Source organism: Dreissena polymorpha, chromosome 7 (assembly GCF_020536995.1).
Source record: "Dreissena polymorpha isolate Duluth1 chromosome 7, UMN_Dpol_1.0, whole genome shotgun sequence".
Classification (NCBI taxonomy): Eukaryota; Metazoa; Mollusca; class Bivalvia; order Myida; family Dreissenidae; genus Dreissena; species Dreissena polymorpha.
The window spans coordinates 64194197-64201343 of record NC_068361.1 but is presented as its reverse complement, the minus strand read 5'-3'; positions in this window follow the sequence as shown (position 1 = coordinate 64201343).

Genomic DNA, 7147 nt, shown 5'->3' with positions numbered 1-7147 from the left:
AAACAACGTGGACGATTGTTCATATGGTTAATATACATCACAAAAATTAGCTCTATTTCTAACAGCCTCTTATGTATTAATAACTGAAACTGAAGTTTGAAAATTGATAACTCAATTATAATACTTTTAAACTGAATTTGATAATATTATAATAATTATAAACGAGCGATTTCTAAATGTTTCTTCTTTCTGGTTAGGCGATGAATTCGGCGATGACTCTATCAGACGCTGATTTAAGTTTATCCCGTTAGCATTAATCGTCATCAATCTTTAACTTAATGTTAATAGGTTATACTTTCTCGCTTCAGGAGAATGTTTGTTGTTCATGGAATGAAGAGATCTTTCGTCGGAGTAACATATCATGGGGACCCAATAATTAGCACACCAGATCGGCTCATATGCGTACCGTGTATGCTCTACTGCCATTTGCTTAGTTACTTTTTGTTCAGACTTTAAGATAAGAAATCTAATACAAATAATTTAGGTTGATGACTATCTATATCAAGTCAAGCCTGTCCTATGCAATATCAGACTTGCATGATATCTGATTAAAAGTGTCAACAATAATTTAAGTCTTAAATGTGTCTTGCTGCGTTTTCTTTTGGGTTTAGTTTGACAAGGCGACAAATAATAAAGGTTATGTTACATCATCAAGGTTTCAGAAAGAAGGTCGTTTTTAAACAGATCTCCTATGATTTTTTTTATATCCAGGTAAAGGCGATCAATAACGATAAACTTCACAATTCAAAGTAAATCGTCGAATATATAAAATATTTACCCAATGTGTATGTTTAATTTCAGCATATGTATTAACAACAAATGGAGAAATATCCTACAGCGAAAACAAATTAAAGGGGCCTTTTTACAGATTTTGGCATGTATTATAGTTTGTCATTAAATGCTTTATATTGATAAATGTAAACATTGGATCTAAAAAGCTCGAGTAAAAAAAACAAGAATAAAATTAAAGAAAGAAAAGAAAAGTAACCCTCAACTGGGCTCGAACCACTGACCCCTGGAGTAAAAGTCTATCGCATAGACCACTCGGCCCACCGTGTTCATACATTGAGTGATGTATTTTATACTTTATATAAGCAATCCTTGTAGTATCACAAAATATAACGACAACAACAGAACTCTCCAAATTATTCAATCGTTTCGCGTTGAAACGCTTTATAATGTTCAGGTTTTTAAATCGTCAAAAGATGCATATAATGGATATTTTAGAGCATGGGGCATTTTAGAGCAATGTTAAGTATTACTGTTTCCTCACAAATATCATGACTACAACGAAAATTTGAGAATCTGAAACACTTTTTTTTAATTTTGTCAGTTTATTAAAACGTGAAAAGGCCCCTTTAATTTCGTCCTGAACACTTAATTATATCATGAGGTTACCAGATAACGTAAACGTTCATGTAATACAGTCTCATGCCAAATTAAACACACGTTTGAATTAATTTATTGTTATTAAAATATTACAGCGCCCGTTAAGATCTAAATATCAATATACTGTTTGATTTGTTTCATGTTAGTGATAAAGAAATAATGGATCAAAGTCTATGATGCTGACCTTTGAAGGAGTCTCCTGCTGACAAGGTTGGCATTTTAATGGATCAAAGGCTATGAGGCTGACCTTTGAAGGAGTCACCTGCTGACAAGGTTGGCATTTTAATGGATCAAAGGCTATGAGGCTGACCTTTGAAGGAGTCACCTGCTGACAACAGGGCAGTTTCGTAACAAATATGTGTCTACACTGGTCTTGCCAGAAAAGTACATGGCTATGATATGCGTACTTTCTAAATAACTTAAAACTTCGCATCGAACTATGCCATGGTTATAAACCGTTCAAGTTAACTGTACAAATGAAAAATGAAGCATTAACGACAGCAGCAATATTTTCAGTAGCATCACACAACTAGTATCATCAAAATAAAACACAAATCGCCATCATTACAGCGGGCAAGACATTTTTATGATTTTACTGCGCTTTTCAATCAGTTAAGAGTCACCTTCGTATTTGTCGTTTGTCTTTATTTATTTGTTGTGCAAGATACGCGTATTGTTATTTTTATTAAAAACCATTTTAAAACTGTCTGTGCGGTCATTTATAAGATTTTTTACTGTGTTCTAAAATCAACTAGATCAAAAACGTTTTGGACTTACGAATAATTTTTGTATTATTAAACACATATATCGAAGACTCGGTTGACAACAGTTAACCAACTTTGTACTTATTACACTTTTTAATTTACAGATTCAAACGTCGTTGGTGCTGGCAGCGATTTTCGTCGTCGCAGCGGGTGAACACTTTGTCATTTCTTTTTTTTTCTAAGAGAGCAAGAGCTTTTATATATAGTTAGTGAACATTATGTTTTAGCTTCAATCAATGTTGTCAACAATCAACAACATTCGACATTTAAATGAGTTGTTTGCTTGGTTGTTTCACACTATGTACGAATGAGGCCATTTACGTTCAGTGGTCATAAATTGTTTATGTATTTGTTTATCGAGATGGGAAACAATTTTCTTAGCATGGCCGCTAATCACATATAGGACATTAATGATTTACCCACAAGGCGCCAGCAAATGTTAAAGAACTCGGTGCTTTGCATCTTTGCACTCTTACAAAGATTCGACTTTAATTTAGAATGGATCCCGCAAATTTTCACTCTAAAAGAGATTCGACTATGATTTAGAATGGTTGCCTCACCTTTGCACTCTAACAAATATTTGACTCTTATTTAGAATGGTTCCCGCACCTTTGCACTCTAACAAAGATTCGACTTTAATTAAGAATGGTTCCCTCAACTTTGCACTCTAACAACGATTCGACTTTAATTACGAATAGTTCCCGCAACTTTGCACTCTAACAAAGATTCGACTTTAATTTAGAATGGTTCCCGCAACTTTGTAGTCTAACAAAGATTATACCATCATTAAGAACGGTTCTCACAATCGGGCTATTCTCTATATGCCATGACAATACCCGAAAAAGCTTGCAAACAAAGAAGTGTATTTGAACGCGTATCTTTCATTTTGATAAACTCTGTTTTGTTGGTTAAAATTACAAACTATGGAACACATAATATCGAGTTCTACCTGTTTGCATTTTATTCAGAGTTAGTCATAAAGCTTACAGGACTATTTCAACTAATTGGTTTACCTACATTCACAATTAAAGATGCTGAATCTGTTTAATAAACGCCTTGTTTTGCAAATAAACGCATATATGTCGACAGATATACACGTGTAACATTTCAATTGACAAAGGATTTGAATCCGTCTTACTATGATTGCTTTTTTGCGTATTAAGTTTGTCTGTAAAAACTTCTGTAAGTTTTCATTTCGCTGGTTATCCTATTGCCGTGGATGAATGCCGGCGTCTTCTAAGCTTTCCGTGACAGCGTGCCATGCCACTTAATCGTTTGTATGTGCAAAATTGGAAAATCACAAATTCGGTTATTAATGTTGTGTTTTAATGATTTGTGTAATGCTTAAGGTTCATTGGGGGGATAAAATTCATTAAAACTTCGCTTTGGATTTTCTTCATTCAATGTGGTACAATATGGTCAAATTATATATCATTTTAAAGCTTAAGACGGATAGGATAACATAAACACATTTTTGACATTCAATATTTGTGTGCTTTATTCATATTTTGGTTTAAAACCAATTCATTTTTACACTAATTTACAAAATCTCAATCTAAATTTAGGAAGGATATGCACTACCTTAAGTCGAATAAATACAAAGCTATATACATATACAAGGTCGAGTTAGCAACATTTCACAGAAAATTATTGTCATAAAACAACAAATGAGTTTTTATTCAACTGCCTTTTTTGGATAAATTTCCTAAACAAAGTTCTAAAAATAACTAAAACGTAACTACTTTTTAAAAATCCAGGTATGGTGGATAATAAGTGTCACAATTCTATTTCAAAGGCTTAACAATTTTGTTATTTACCTCTCAACCAAATTGCAAATTTTAAACCATCTCAAATTGAAATAGGTTGCAGATATAAAATTGTAAAGGAATATAAAGAAATTGGCAAACTGATTGATTTTATATTTCGATTCCTTCTACCCTTTTTGAAAGCGTGGCCATCGCTGTGCTTCGTAGAATCAAAGCGCTGAAGGCACTGCAGATGTTCGCTCTTAGAAATGTATTCAATATCACAGTCACAGGATAAAAGTGAAACCATCTAAGTTTGGCCAATGGTATTGCCACGAAGAATACAAACACATAAATGCGATTTCACTTAGTGTACACCATCTCTCATAATTGAACATAGGATTCACCATTGAATCCAACACTCCACTTGAAATTATCAAGGTAAGGGTTAGGTTTTAAAGAGTATTCATTTACATCTATACTGCAACAAAAATGGAAGAATCTGAATGGAGGACATTACGGTCCTGTTTTGAATCAGTTGGCAAATACGTTGTCATAAGGGACAACAAAAAAGAAAAGAACACTCAAATTTTACCTATTTATTGTAAAAGAATGCATGTATAACAGAAAAACAATGCCAAAATTGTAAATATCAATTCACTTAAACAAGAACAAATATCTCTTTCTCAAATAGTAGAATATCATATTCACCAAACATGATTTGTCGATTAAATGAAATTTACACAAGAAAATGAAATGGTTCACATTTGAATGACTGTACTGACATATATTTATTAAATTTATTTCTTAACTTTTACTTCCAAAATCACTGTAATGTTCCTGATAGAATGCTGGAGGCTGTTTCACAAACGATCGTACGACAATTTAAACTTCCGGGAGAATTTTGTACTCATTATATGTAGACGAACTAGCTCGTCATGCTTGTCAAATATATACGGCGCTTATGATGCCAATGTAATTAATTAAATACTTCTAATTTATACTCATATGATATGGACTAAAGCAATTATGCACCTTCGAAAAATGCATGGTAAATTAAATGTGTGCTACGATGTTTATTTAAACGGTCCCCTGGCTATCAATAAAAATACTAGTAAGTGGAAAAGTAAACTGGCAAGCACATTATCATTGAAATGTACTATTTACATAAGTTAATACATTTATTGAAAATATGTTATACATGTTTATAAAGGAAAATGTTAGTATATATTTATTACCAACACAGCAGGGCATGTCCTTAATATGAAGCTGCAATATGTATGCATTTATGTGAGTATTAAGACTATTTGACAAAAAAACAGTAAATATGCCTTACATATATATTAGGCTTATCAAGAAATACTGATTTTTTTTCCAAAGCTTATTATCACCATATTTATTTACAAGCTGCAGCAACAATATTTCAAGTGAAGGAACTTTGTAAAAAGACAAAAGTCTGCAATCACTGGTTAGCATATATCATACAAAACATTGAAGTAAAAAGAAAATAACTTGAAGTATGGGATACCCACTTAATCATCATCGCACCATTTGAGCGATAAATGAGCTTAGACTGACTAAACAAGAAATGATGTCGGGAAATTCAAATAACGTCCAGCATTGGCTAATTTAACAGAATAAAACAACTTTAGAGTCTGTGCATGTACTGTATCACCATACGAATCAAATAAGCAAAATCGATTTCCATCATTAAATGGTATAAACAAAAGATCATACAAGAATAATATATACATGTGATGCTTCATTGCTTTGGCTGTAGAACAATTGGTAGGTGTTGCTGAACAGATTTAGGAATTAAGATGTGTGACTTAAATCATATAAACAAATGACCTGCAATTGGTGTGACAAGGATTGACACATGGCAGAATATAAGACTTGTAGCAAAATACATTGTTAATCTTAAAAATATTTGAAATGTTCTCAATGTCAATGTTAACAACAGAAATATACAGAAGCTTTCTGTATGCTTATTAAATTTTGTTTATCTGAAAAAATAACAGGGGCTGTTTGTAAAACATGCATGCCCCCCATATGAGCTGTCAGTTGTAAAGGCAGTCTTTGTGTGAATACGTTTTTTGTCACTGTGACCTTGACCTTTAACCTAGTGACCTGAAAATCAATACGGGTCATCTGCCAGTCATGATAAATGTACCTATGAAGTTTCATGATCCTAGGCCTGATTATTCTTGAGTTTTCATCAGGCAACCATTTTACTGTTTTGAGTCACTGTGACCTTGACCTTTGACCTAGTGACCTGAAAATCGTAAGGGGTCATCTGTCATTCATTATTAATGTAAATATGAAGTTTCATGATACTATTTTAAGCATTCTTAAGTTATCATATGGAAACCATTTTACTGTTTTGAGTATTTGTGACAATGACCTTTGACCTGAAAATCAATAGGAGACATCTGCCCGTCATGATCAATTTTCCTTTGAAGTTTTATGATCCTATGCGTAAGCAGTCTTGAGTTATCATCCAGAAACCATTTTACTGTTTCGAATCATGGTGACCTTGACCTTTGACCAAGTGACCTGAAAATCAATAGGGGTCATCTGCCAGTCATGATGAATGTACCTATAGAGGTTCATAATCCTAAGCCTTATCATTCTAAGTTATCATTCGGAAACCATTTTACTAATACGAGTCAATGTTACCTTGTCCTTGACCTAGTGACCTGAAAATCAATAGGGGCTATGTGCCAGTCATGTTCAATGTACCTATGAAGGCCTAAGCATTCTTGAGTTATCATCCGGAAACCATCTGGAAACTTACCAACAGACGGACAGACTTACATTTGCAAAACAATATACCCTCTCTTCTTCGAAGAGGGGCATACACATAAAACAAATTGACATCTACTTTTTACACTGCAGAAAAAAACCTGACTAGCAATGTAATGTAATTATTAAATAAGATTATTTTAATGGCGAAATAGTGAATGTTCAAGAAACAATAAGACTATAAGGAAATATTTACATAGCAAAAAGTTCTAGAAACAATAAGACTAGAAGGAAATATTTACATAGCAACAAGATAACATCATAAACATGCTACACTAACTTTAGAAGAAGAATATGTTTCATACAAAATTGGTTATTGCAAATAAAGAGCACATGTTTTTACTTTCTATTTTAAGATAATTAGCATATTTTGATTCTATAAGTTAACCGCACATGTTTTTACTTTCTATTTTAAGATAATTAGCATATTTTGATTCTATAAGT